General features: G+C 43.6%; 1 long non-coding RNA gene across 2 annotated transcripts; it reads right to left on the bottom strand.

Annotated features, from left to right (window-relative positions):
- Positions 1–80: 80 nt before the first annotated feature.
- On the bottom strand, positions 81–11,713 carry LOC128781287 (uncharacterized). 2 transcript variants are annotated; one of them, XR_008427217.1, is made up of 4 exons: positions 11,324–11,713; positions 11,086–11,157; positions 10,177–10,339; positions 81–1,118 (listed from the first exon to the last, which is right to left on the bottom strand). It is a non-coding gene; the product is annotated as an uncharacterized lncRNA (long non-coding RNA). The 2 variants fall into 2 exon arrangements; XR_008427218.1 differs by lacking the exon at positions 11,086–11,157.
- Between the last annotated feature and the right edge of the window lie 898 nt (positions 11,714–12,611).

Genomic DNA, 12,611 nt, shown 5'->3' with positions numbered 1-12,611 from the left:
CTCTCCCCATCCCACCCCCAGTGGTTCCCTCCTCTCCCTGCCCCCCCCCCCCCATTCAGGCCATACTACCTGTACCCTGGGCTATTTTCACAGCCTCCAAGATCACCTTCCCAAATCCAAACCCTCTCCCACCTGCGGCCACCCACACCCATTCATCCTGGAAATAGTTCTAGTTTAAACTTCCTGAAAGAAAGCTCCTGACCATGGTAGTCCATGCTGTGAGACGCCCCCTGCAGCTCAGTGGCCGGTTCCCACCTCACTTCCCCTTCCTACACATACCGCAGTGAAAAGAGAGTTACATGCTTTTCTCCATATCTGCAAGGTCACTTCCTGCCTCTGCTTTTGCACTTGCTGTGCACCTTCCCCTCATTCTCTGAGCCTCCAACACTCATCCTCTCTGAGGCCATGTGATCCTCCCAGCCAGATGTACTTTTCTTCTTTATCTCAAAGTTTAAAAAGTACAAATGGCAATAGACAAGATGGCCTGAAAAACCTCCCCACCACAAAATATCTAAAAATGCTAGATCAGCTATAACAAGCTTCCTTTTCATTGCATGGCAGGACTTGCAAGAGATGAAAGGAAATCAGCAGGGTCCCCAAACAGAGGGAACTGAAAACCAGAGCAGGAGCAGCTGAGCTGATGCAGCTGAAGTGGCCAGAGTGGGCAAGGAAGAGGGCACTGCCAAGCTCAGTGAACCAGGGACTTGGGCATTAGTGCCCAGACAGGATGGAGAGACAAGCTCCTTCACAGAAGGGGGATCCCCAAGGACTCCGGTGAAATGGTAGATAAGCAAAAACATTGCCCCCCTAGCTCACAGAGAAAATGACCAAGAGGCTCCTTCATCTTGGTTTGAGTCCTGTGTGAGGGAAAAAGTCTGTTCTGAAAATCTACAACAACAGGCCTGCCTTCACCAGGTTTTAGATTCAAATAGCCCAAAGAGAAGAGATCAACAAGAAAAGAATTCTGGACCAATGCTCCCAACGCCACTCTGAGTGCCCACAGGACAACTAAAATGTCCCCAGAGGGATCCGTCCTTATCTGGTGCACGTGGCACTGCAGCAGATAACCCCGCTGTGAAGACGAATGCAAATCCAAAATTACGAGACCTCCACTGTGACTGAGCATCATCAAAACAAAGCAGAATTAGAACCCAACAGCATCAGATAATCAAACAGCAAGATAAAATCTATAAAATAAGCAGAACAAGTTAAAAAAAAAAACACACACACCTAAATACATTGAGGAAAAACTGCAGAACCTTGAAGGCCTCAAGAACTTACCTTGTGTGTTCCTGTTCTCAGAAAACTATGGGAGGTTGTGCTCCACCAAAATAAAGAAATAAATCAAGAAGGAGGAAGACATAGGATCCAGGGACTGGGGATCTATTTGGGGAGACGGACTGAGGCAATTCCCGGGACAGGTGAAGGGAATCCTCGATTTGACTGCTGGCTATAAGCAGATGGCAAACAGTCTGGACTAGAGCACTTCAGAAGGTACTAGAAAGTCTTGGAAACAGATTTATTATAAAGTAGAGAATATGGTGTTTATTTAGACATAATGACACAGATGATATATGCAAAATTAAGAAGCAAACCAACAAACAAAAACAATTGTTATAACAATTATTTTTTAAAGGTTTTATTTATTTATTTTTAGAGAGAGAGGGGAAAGGAAGGAGAAAGAGAGGGAGAGAAACATCAAAGTGTGGTTGTCTCTTGTGCATGCCCCCTGCTGGGGACCTGGCCCACAACCCAGGCATGTGCCCTGACTGGGAATCAAACAGGTGACCTTTTGGTTCATGGGCCAGCACTCAATCCACTGAACCACACCAGCTAGGGCAAGAATTTTTTTGTAACAAAAAATACAGGTCACTACCTGGATCAGTTATAAATAGAATTTAAACACATAATAATGTAAGTGATCTAATTAATATTATCTGCAACTATACTGACAGGATAGGGTAATGGGAAGGCTGTATATGTGTGGTGGAAGGGGAGTAGAAAATAAAAGCTAAATCCTCATCTTCCATAGTGTAAAGCCAAAGAACAAAGCAACACTGAAAGCTCAACAAGTAGCAGTACATGCATGCTACTTAAAGACGTGCAGGTATATGCCAAAATAACCAGCTAAAAATGACAGACGTCACTGCCCAGTAGTGGCTGGAGCAGGAAGGAAAGAGAAAAGAACAGGTTGTGTCTCATAACAAACACTGCAGAATTATCTGTCTCTGTTTCTCATACCAAATGTAGAACCATCCATCATTTTAAATTATCTGCTTTTATATAATAAACTAAATATAAGAAAAAGTGAGAGTTTCTCAATTTTGCTGGAGATCAATATTCAAAAATAAATCACATTCCTATATATGCCTACAACATTTAAAAGTGCAATTTAAATGAAGACAGTAGTATAATAGTAAAAAAAAACCCATAATAAAACGAATAACATTTATTCCTTCCCAAATATCTTAATTAAACAAAAGATGTTCATGATGACCTTTATAAAGAAAACTATAAAACTTTATTCAAATACATCTAAGAACTAATTACAAGTAGAGATACACGATGTTCATGGATGGTGAAAATCAATATCATAAAGGCGAAAATTCTCCCCAAACTGATTCAATACAATTCCAATAAAACTTCCAACCAGGTGTTTTGGTTGGTTTGTTTGTTTTAGTAGAACATAATAAAATGACTCTAAAATATGCAAGGAAGAGTAAAAGGCCAATAATGGCTAAGGCCATTCTGGAAAATAAGGTGGGGGGCCCGTCACACCAGATATTTAGATCTATTTAAAAGCCCTAATAGCTAGGTGGTACGACACTGACACAGGGACAAGCAGATCGGTGGGACAGACCAGAGGAAACAGGGAAACTTGACATGTGACATGGTGCCACTGTAAGTCACTGGGAAAAGGTGATCCGTGAGATAACTGGCTTCCCATATAGAAAAATAAACAAAGGCAATCCCACATCACACCCCAAATAAACTCCAGAAAGTTTAAAGACATAAATGGTAAATGTAAGACTCTTAAATTCTCCGAAGAAAACATAGAAAAATATTTTTATGCTCTCCAGCTGGGAAGGATTCCTTCAATAAGACATAAAATGTACAAACCCCAAAAGAAAAGACTGATAAAGACTCTTCAATCTGACTACAATAATACTGAAATGTTCTTCTGTTTATAAACCATTTTACAACCAAAAACAAAGAGATGCCTCAGATCAGAAGATATTTGTAATGAATTTGTAATTTGACATTTACATGTCTATCACTATGGTGTACACATGAAACTAATATAATACTATATGTCAATTACTCCAAAAGTAAAAAGTTATTTTAAAAAGACAATGTCACACCCAGGGGGGGCACCCTGATAGTCAAGATATAGAACAGTTCCACCACAAACATCCCTCGTGTTGCCTTTCCACCCTCGGCTCCACCCCCATCCCATGCTTAACCCCTGGCACCCAGGAACCTGTTGTCCATTTCTTTCACCTGTCAGTTCAAGAATGTATGTTAATCATACAGTACGTGTATAGGAACCATGCAGTGTATGTGGCCTTTTGGGACTGACTTTATTCACTCAGCATAATTCCCTGGAGATGCAATGTAAATGCCTGCGTGTACCAATAGTTCCTTCCTTTTTATTGCCGAGCATCTGAGACATTATATTTGTTTTAAAGCAAAACTGAAGTAAATATTGCAAAAATGTCAAAATTAAATAGAGCTAGGCAGTAAGACCCTGAGCATTTACTTTTCTTCGTTCCTTTCTTGATGGTTAAAATATTTCCTAATATTGAAAGTGGCATGCATCCCATTTAGCCTTGTACTTGGGTTACCTAGGGCCACGCCTCATCTCCCTGCCCAGACACTGAGCTCTGGGAGACCAGATGAGCACCGATTCATCTTGTGTCTTCTGTGTCTCCCAGCACTACATATTTGTATGCAGAACTGGTCCTTTTGGATGTATCAGTAGCAGCAGCAGTTTCTGTCCTTTGCAGTAAACACTGACCCGTGGATCAGATAATATGTAAACAGAGTGTTTGGGGAGAGCGAGGTTGTTCAGAAGGCAAAGGGCCTAGAAAGATCCTGGAACGCAACCGTCTGTCACACAGCTCCAGTCCAGCTCCCGAGCGCTGCCTGTGGTCTGCTGCCTCGCCCCTGGCCTGAATCGCTGGCATTGGCCACCCTGTGCCTAGCTTCTCCAGAAAGATCCCAACAGGATTTCAGGAGAGCTACTCAGGTCCCACTACTCATAATTGCTGCTAAATAAACAAAATGCATATGTAATACCTTATAGGGAACTTCTAAATATTAAAAATAGCATTAATTTATACTTAGGTTAATTGCAATCTAGGCCTCCAAGCAGGCCTGGCAAAAGCTCTCTGTAGCAGCATTTTGTTATCTCTTAGTGCATCGCCCATGTAATGGAAAGAAACACGTTTATAGTTTTTGTAAATATTACATACTATTTGGCAATGAAAAGAAATGAAGTACTGATCCATGCTACAACATGGGCGAATCTGAAAACATTGTGCTAAGTGAAAGAAGCCAGACACAAAGGGCCATGTATTTTACGATGCCATTTCTATGAAATGTCTGGAACAGGCAAGTCTATAGAAACCGAAAGTAGGTCATTTTCCAAGCAGAGGGGGTAAGGACCAAGTGTTTGGAGGCTACTGGGCGCAGGGTTTGTTTCGTGGATGACAAAAATGTTCTAAATTTGTTGTGGTTTTGGTTACACAACTCAGCAACTACACTAAGAACCATTGATTTGTACACTTTAAATGGGTGAAATACATGATGTGAATTATATCCCAATAAAGCTGTTACCAGATAAATATTCCCTACTGGCAGGGAGACGGAGAAACTTGATCCCTTATACATTGTTGGTGGGAATGTAAAAGGTACAGCCACCCTGGAGAACAGTTTGTCAGTTTCTTTAAAAACTAAACACACACTCACCAGCAATCACACTCCAGGGCATCTATGCCAGACAAGGAAAACTTACGTCCATTCAAAAATCTGTTCATGAATGTTCACAGAAGTCTATTTGTTAGTGGCCCAAAACTAGACACCACAAAATGTTTTTTAATAGGTAAATTTAATAGGTGAATGGTTTTGAAAAAACTGTGGTACATCCAGTATCACTGACTACTGAAAAATAAAACGAACTATTGATAGCAACAATGTGGATGGTTCTGGAGGGAATCATGCTGCCTGAAACAAGCCAGGCTGAAAAGGCTACATATTGTGAGATTCCATTTATATAATATACAAAGTTATAGGGACAGAAAACAGATTAGTGGCCACCTGGTTAGAGATGACGGTGAAGGGCAGGTAGATGTGACCATAAAAGAACAGCACCAGCCCTGGCTGGTGTGGCTCAGTGGATTGAGGGCCGGCATGTGAACCAATGGGTCACCAGTTTGATTCCCAGTCAGGGCACATGCCTGGGTGGCAGACCAGGTCCCCAGTTGGGGGCATGCGAGGGGCAACCACGTGTCTCTCTCATACATTGATGTTTCTCTCTCTCCTTCTCTTCCCATCTAAATAAATAAAATCTTAAAAAAGAAAAAAAAAGAATCCTACCAGATTGGACTTTGTGGTGATAGATTTATTCTCTTAATTGAGGTGGTGGTTACTCAGGTCTACACATGTGATAAAATGGCATAGAAAGATCTTACACCAATGCCAATGTCTTAGATTTGATGTTGTACTATACTGAAGATGTAACCATTGGGGGAAGTTGGTAAGCAGTACACAGAACTTCTCTGTACCATCCTTACAACTTCATGTTGATCCATAATTGTTTCAAAATAAGTTCAAAACAAACAAAATATTATATAGCTTAAGTGATCCATTATCTTTGCAACACTCTCAGGACAAATGCAGCTTAAAAGCCTGGGAGAGCAGGCTGGGTGCCCTTGTTCCATTGCCTTGTCTGGCCTGATAAAGGTGGCTTGTCTTGGAGAACAAACTCAGGGAAACGTGGCTTTCCTTACAGCCCAGTCCATGCTGAGCCTGGAGATCTCTGATGCCCTGTGAGAGCCAATTAGGAACTAAAGTCAGTCTAGCACATAGTCGGTGCTAAAAAAGTGTCTGTTGAATGCTCTGCAGCAACTGCCCCTGACTCTAGGACAGGATAAAGCAGTTAATTCTCGTCTCTTCTGCCCACACTGACACAGAGGATTTGGGAACAGCTACTTCGTGCCAAGCATTTTCCTGGATGCTGAGGATACAGAAGTCAAGAAAAAAAACAGCTCTACCATAAGAGAAGGACATTTAAAGTATCTGGTCATTTGCTCCACGTTTCATTCCTCTGAAAGAAGAGGAACTAAGTAAATGTTATAAGCATCCTGATTACTTCATCCCTTTCAAGACAAGGGAAGTAATGGGAAAATAATACTCCAAACCTAATTCTGACCAGTCAGAACTGGAGAAATGGAAGAAAGAAGATCTATGGGGGAAAGTGACACCATCATCTTAAAGTTCTTCCAGAAGGTAAAATGTCACAGCAAAGAAAGCTGAACAGCCACGATCCTCCTACCCCAGGTTTTAGTAGGTCAGTTTCAACATTTGGCAGGAGGAGGAAGTAAAAGCTCAGTTTGAGACTCTAGGGGTCCTAGGAAAGGCTGTCAAAGATAAAGGTCAAGCACCATGACGGCCAAAGACCCTGCTGAAGAATAAAGGGAGGAAACACCTATAGAAACAAGAGTGGCCACATAGGAAGCCTGGTTAATGAGCTTGGTTTATGAAGATATAAACACTAGTCAGAGGGCAGGGTCCTGTACAAAGAGCTTCCAGAACTCTCCAACCCTGAAGGATGTGGGATGGACAAAATTGTAAGAACCTCCAAAGCTCTTCCCCTTCTATGACTGCCAACTATATTTTATGATCCATGTTCAGAAAAAGTGAGAAATAGGCACACATTTGATGGCTTTGCTTCCCTCTTTGCCTAGAGAGTGACTACAGGAGGCACTATGAAGGTCTGAAGCCCAGATCCTGGAGCCAGAAAACCTGATTTCAAATTCTGATTCTGCAATCAACTGGCTGACTTTCCTGAGAAAATTATATGACCTTTCTTATAATTACATAATCCATGTAAAGTGTCTCACAGAGTGCCTGGTATGTCGTAAGCGCTCAATAATAGTAACTGTTGTCTTTGTTACTATTATTGTTAAATGAAGAGCCATAAGATTACTATGGATCAGGTGGATGAAGCAGTTGTCTAAGGACACTTGATGGACCGTATTGAAGCAGCTGGTGGGAAGAGGTAACCATGATGATGATGATAATAACTATTCACCAGAGCTTGACTGAGAACCCAGCTAACACCAAATAAATGGAACTAAGAGATAAGAGGGACCATGAGACTGGGCTCCAATGGCATTACTCAGTCCAGCCATAATGAAATAAATCTGATTCTCTTTGGACTTTTTCTACATTTTCAATCCCCACCCTGCTTTGCCCTGATCCATGCTGAGTTGGGTTTGTGCCACCTGATTAAAACAGATGTTTGAGCAGCCTTTAGAAAATGAAACAGAGCCCTTGGAGCCAGCCCAGGTTAACAACAAGACCACCACCAAATAGGTCATGCCAAACTATCCTCATTCCCTTACGTAAAGTTAACTAGATCAGTAGATCAAAGGAATGCTGTAAGCTAGTGTAACTGGACCAGCAAGGTGGTGGCGTCAGTCTCCCATGACATCCTCACAAATAAGGAATAATATGTGATGATGGAGGCTAAAGGTGGGGGAGGCAGTAAGACAGTTAGTATGGGCTAAAACTTGATAAAACTGCCGAATTCAAAGAGCGTTGACCGGTATCAGCCTCTAGGATCTGCTCTGTCTATTAAGGATACAAGGATACCCACTAGTTCTTTCGGTGCTTTCCATCTCGAAGACCACCTGAGTCTAAACCTCTGTCACTTCTCCTGGGCCAGTACAAGAGCCTCTGGACTGAATGCACAACCTCTGAGTAGGGTGGTCATTCAAAAGCATAAAACTGATTGCTTTACCTCCCTGCTGGAAGCCCAGACAAGTCCTTCCTGACTCCCATCCCCCTTCCAAAGAACCACTCCTTTCCCCCAGTAGATATTTTCTTACTCTATTTATTTTCCTGGATTATTCGATAGATTGTACACTCCACAAGAGCAGGGATCATGTCTCTTTTATAGCTTTTTTTAAAATCCTCACCCGAGGATATGTTTATTGATTTTTAGAGAGAGAGAGGAAAAGGGACAGAACAAAACATCAATGTCAGAGAGAAACATCGATTGGTTGCCTCCCATAGGTGTCCCAACTGGGGATTGAACCTGCAACCTAGGTATGTGCCCTGATTGGGGACTGAACCCACAACCTTTTGGTGCACAGGCAATGCTCCAAGCAATTTAGCCACACAGCCAGGGCAAGATCATGTCTCTTTTATTCACCAACACATGACCTAGTGTCAGTTCTCGATCTAGCACATAGTAGGTGCTCAAGTAGTTAGATGAATGCATAAATGACATGGATAAACACTGGCAGAATAATCATCAAATTGCCAATGACACTATTACAAGAGGAGTTATACTAATACGATCATACACAACTTTTGAAAGTCACTAAAAAGTTTGAGGTCAGGTGAGAGATAGCAAGTCTCCTTCAATTTTACATAAATGGAATTATACAGCATGTACTACTCTTCTTTCTCTAGCTTCTTCCAGGAAAACTATTTTAAGATGCATCCCTATTGTAGGATGTATCAATAGTTCATTACTGTTTATTGCTGAGCAGTATTCTATTAGATGGATATACCATAGTTTGTTTATCCATATAGTGTTGATTCTCATTTCTCTATTACAGTAAAGCTGGACTGAGGAATGAAATGCCTGTGTCACATGATAGGTATATATTTACCTTTTAAAGGAAATGTAAAACTTTTTAAAGTGGTGGTACTATTTTACATTCCCACCAACAGTGTATAAGAGTCCCAACTCGTCCACAACCTCATTAACACTGCGTGTCGTCAGTCCTTTTAATTTTAGCCATACCTGATAGGTACGAAGCAATATGTCACTGTGGTTTTAGTGTGCATTTCCCCAATGATTAATGATCTTGAGCCTATTTTCAAGTACTTATTTGCTACCTGTATGTCTTCACTGGACATCATGGGGTTGTTTGTTTATTTGTTTGCAGAAATTACAATAGAGGCTCTCATTCATTATGTAACTAGAAAAACAATGCAGAAATGTAAAAGATTCAGTTGTTCCCCACAACTACTCCTCACCCACCAACACACACAACCAAAGGTGTATAAGAATCACCAGGAGCATTTTTTAGGCATGCATGTTCTTGTCCCCAGCTACTTGTCCTAGCCGCATTTCTCTGGCTGTAATTGCAAGGCCTACAATGGTAGAGAAAAGAGACAACACTGGATTTTGTAAGAGCAGTTCTTTTTATAGATAAGGAGACCTGCCCAGGCCCTGTTCCCATGATTTTGGATTCATAGATTTTTTAAAATTCTTAAGCTTGTCAATAAACAAGCAATAGGCTTTGGAAAAATCAAGGTCAACAAATGCCACTTTGCTTCAGTGTCAGCACCCAAAGACATCCCTCACCCCATTCGTTAAATAAAAAGCCATTTATTTGATCTAGAGCAGAATCAACCAAGGCACTGTTTAGCACAGCGAGCAGCTGATCCAAGAGGGATGAGAGCCAACTGCCAGCAACCCTGTGCCCTGGTGGAAACTCAGCTGACCCGCCATTGCTGGGCAAGCCTGGGTGTCGCCCAGGTTCCCACGTGTGTCCTCGTCTTTCTTCCCATTGAAAAACAACTCAGAGAGGGAAGTGAGGCCTAATAAACAGGTTTTGTTAGAACTGTCTGGCAGTTTCGTTTTATTTTTTCCTCTCTCTTTTTTTAAATGTCTGGTAGTTTCTATTTTCAGCATTTGACCTTGGGTCAAATATTGAGTGTAGAACATTATTCTAAATAAGTACACTCTACTTTAGATTACTACCACAAGGCAGGTGCTGCCATTTATAAGTCATAACAGGGTTGACTTTATGTTTGCAGGTGTATAATTTTTCAAGTTCTGTTTTATTTCATTTTGGGTATGGTCCAACTTCCTTTCCATCTGGGACGGCTGTGAGGCACTGGGTTATGTGCACACTTTTATAGAGCACTTACTCTGTGCTAGGCTCCAAACTCAGTGTCCATTCTGAAGTCTGACAGAAGCCTGAAGTACAAAGCAGAGAAAGAAAACTGGGCCTGCGAGAGGATGAACGATGTGTGCTAGATCCCCAGGACTCTGTGTGGACTCACAGCAGATGCTCTTTAACCAGCTGCTTCCCTTTTTTCCAAAAAGATTTTTAGAGAGAGGGGAAGGGAGGGAAGAGAAACATCAGTGTGTTGTTGCCTCTCGTGTGCCCCCAACTGGGGACCTGGCCCTAAACCCAGGCATGCGCCCTGACTGGGAATCAAACCAGTGATGCTGTAGTTCACAGGTGGGTGCTCAGTCCACTGAGCCACACCAGCCAGGGCCCAGCTGCTTCCCCTTAAAGGAGAAAATAATCTGGTCTGAAAGGGTGCAGCCCAAGTAACAGCCTTCAGTCAATCCTGACAAGAGCACAGGCTTCATGTCAAATCTGAAACCGTGTGCAAGGTTATGTGTGAACCCCTCTGTGGGGAGGGCACCCAGACTTCTAAGGGGTCAGTGATCTCAAGAAGGTTAAGAACCTGGGCAGGCTGCCCCTTCTCCATTCCCCTCTAAGGTCCAGGGGCTCATCGGTCAGGGGGCACTGTAGCAGGAGCCCAGACAGCCGTCAGGCTTCCAGCCCTAGCTTTGCACTATTTTTCTGAGATCCCCTTGGCCAAGGGCGCTCCCCTGATGGACATCAGATTTCCGTTCTCTTTTCCCCTGGCCTTGGCTGCCTATTTATAATTATACTTTCCTTGGCAAGGATTCGTTAGCATTGTTTGAATCATTCCATTGTTTTAATGTATGGATTCTTGTTAAAAGTCGCCTCAGATTTAACACGGAAACAGGCAGGGACAAACAGACACCAGGAATCATTAGTTTTTACTAGACCAGCTTACCTCTTTTGGGCCTCAGTTTGACACCTGTAAAACGACTCGGTTGGGTCGCTTGGATCTGGTTGCTTGCATTACCTGAGGCTCAAGACACAAAGCTGGCTACAAAGTAACTGCGACGGGGCATCCTGGCTCCCGCGCTCCCCCACCTCCCTTTTCAGATCTGATAGCAATTGTTTCGGCTCCCCCCCCCCCCCCCCCCCCCGGCACCCGCCCACGGCCCTGTCCTGCCAGACAGACTCACCGTGCGTGCAAGGTGCCTTGGGCTCATTCGCGGAGCTCAGCCGCCCGGTGACTGCGCAGCCAGGGTGAGAGGGGCTCCGGGCTCCCCAGACCCACGCCACGCAGAACGTCTGAGCAGCGGTCCCCACCGAGGGCGCAGGCGGGCACGACTCTGCCCACGCTGCGTGCGTGCGTGCGCTGGGAATGGGCGGCCCGCTCACCCGCCTTTGTTAATTGTCTGTCTGGAGCCAGGTTGTTTTCCACTCGCTGCTTCGGGCAGCTGACCCAGGTGGGATGGCCGGGCTGCAGCAGCAACAACCCAAAGCCGGTGAGAAGCGTTGCAAGTGGGTGTTAGCGCCGCGCCCCGGGACACTCCTGTCTTTGGCTTCTCATTACGCAGCCTTCTCCTTGGGCTCGGCAACCCTAAAATAGGGGGCGGAACTTAGGCCGCCCGCGGGAATGTTGAAGCCTGGAACACCGGATATCTGTGCTCCCGCCCGAATCACCAAACTTTAGGGCTGGACCTTGATTTGATTCTGCGTGTCGCCTGCTCAGGACCTCTGGGTTCTTGTCCCAGGTCTCCTGGAAGCCCTCTGCACAATCTTAGACAAACCTGCCCTTTCCCCGGCACCCCAGTTTCCTTTTCTATGATATGAAGGTGTTTGTCCATTCTTTAACTACTGTGAACAGGGCACCGATTTAGGCACTAAGTACTCAGCAGTCAAGAAGACGGAAAAGGTCCTCGCCCTCTTCGGGGGGGTGGGGGGGGGGAGGATCAGAGGTTGAACACACAATTGAAAGTGATAATTGCTATGAAAAGTATGGGAAGTTTTGTGTTAGAGCAACCAAACTTTCTTTGTGGAGTCATGAATTGACTAGGTTAACATTTCTAAGTCCTCCAGGTTCTAACATTTATTCTTATTCTCATTATTAGAGCGTATTATCTATTTTTATTAGTGATAGCAGTAGTAATATTGCCGGGTACTATACTAAACATTTTACTTGTATTTGCTCATTTATCTCTTTCACAGCTTCTCCAAGAGATAGGTAGGCGGCTGTCGCTGCTGCTGATTATTTGTTATCCTCATTTTAGAGAGATAGTCTGGAGAAATGAAAGTGGCGCGCCGCTAAGTGACAGTCCCAGTATCCAAGTTCAGACTGTCTGAGGCCTCAGAGTGCTTCACCTGCGCCCTACAAACATAAAAATGTGAAGACCAGAATGCTGCCCTGATCTTGAACGTGATGGATGAGAACAGTGGAGAGGAGGGGGTGGTTTTGGCCTGTGGAGGAGAAAAGCAAAGGAATTCGAA

Source organism: Desmodus rotundus, chromosome 6 (assembly GCF_022682495.2).
Source record: "Desmodus rotundus isolate HL8 chromosome 6, HLdesRot8A.1, whole genome shotgun sequence".
Taxonomy (NCBI): Eukaryota; Metazoa; Chordata; class Mammalia; order Chiroptera; family Phyllostomidae; genus Desmodus; species Desmodus rotundus.
This window is presented reverse-complemented; position numbering and strand designations above follow the sequence as displayed.